The sequence below is a fragment of the Coptis chinensis genome, chromosome 3, assembly GCF_015680905.1.
Source record: "Coptis chinensis isolate HL-2020 chromosome 3, ASM1568090v1, whole genome shotgun sequence".
Classification (NCBI taxonomy): Eukaryota; Viridiplantae; Streptophyta; class Magnoliopsida; order Ranunculales; family Ranunculaceae; genus Coptis; species Coptis chinensis.
In genome coordinates this window covers 2413856-2414916 of record NC_141458.1, presented here as the reverse complement: position 1 = coordinate 2414916, position 1061 = coordinate 2413856, and the positions used below count along the sequence as shown (strand labels likewise).

General features: G+C 37.8%; 1 long non-coding RNA gene across 1 annotated transcript; it reads right to left on the bottom strand.

Annotated features, from left to right (window-relative positions):
- Nucleotides 1-37: 37 nt before the first annotated feature.
- Nucleotides 38-829, bottom strand: LOC147507217 (uncharacterized). Its single transcript, XR_015216160.1, has 2 exons — nt 419-829; nt 38-327 (listed from the first exon to the last, which is right to left on the bottom strand). It is a non-coding gene; the product is annotated as an uncharacterized LOC147507217 (long non-coding RNA).
- Between the last annotated feature and the right edge of the window lie 232 nt (nt 830-1061).

Below are 1061 nucleotides of genomic sequence, written 5' to 3'. Positions count from 1 at the left end.
AATCACATAACATCAAATAATATTTTGAAATAACATATGACAAAATCAAGTATTTATAAAGTTGGGTACAGATATCACAACGCCACTCTTTACAACAAAAGCAACCTAAACAACCTTATACTAATAGAACTCCAAGAGTTGAGATCAATGCTCAAGAATAGGTTGCTTCTTCACCTATGCTCCTTCACGATATCGCCTGCCAATGAATTTGCACCGGGTCAAATTGTATGCCTCCATGAACTCGTTCTGTGCATCGTCTAGAATCGCAGTCCCACCCAATTGCAGGCCTTTATCGAGCAAGCGAGAAATTTCATCGACGATAGGGTGCTGTCAAAATTAAAACAAAAAACTACATTAGATATACATTTATACAATACCAAAACAAAACAAAAACTAACATTGTAATGTATTAACTTACCAGATTATGATATGGAAGACTCTGTAAGGAGTAGTGATTAGGATGATCACGGTTTATCATTCGAATATGACTATTGTTTTCGTACCAACTCATGTATCTACTAACGCACTCTCATGGATAAGACGGAATGGGTCCTCGATATTCAAGTTGTATCAAGTGATTCTGCCATTTACTCCAGTAGGAAGACGCAATATTAAATTTCACATCGTACCCGCGTCCGGAAGTAGTTCGCATTGAGGTCTTTGATCTTGGGGGATCTGAGGGTACAAACTGCATATGACCCAACTGACGCACAACCCTCGAAACATTGTATTGCTCGACATCATCAAGAAAACATATAAATCCTTCGAAAAATGCTATTTCATCCACCGGGCGTGTAGCTCGGACTTCAGCATAAGGATACCATTCAACCTGTCAAATAGCATATGATCGAGGAAATTAATCATTAACCACATACTAATAATATCAATTAATAAATAAAACTATTTACAAACAAAAATGCTTACATCAGTATAAGTCATATTATCAATCACCGCTCGGGTATGCTTCAATGCAACTGTTGTGCTAGCATAAAAAGACTGAGTAACTGAGTACCTATGAGCACGCGACATGCTCAACTGATAGTCCAAGTTTGGGAATGGCC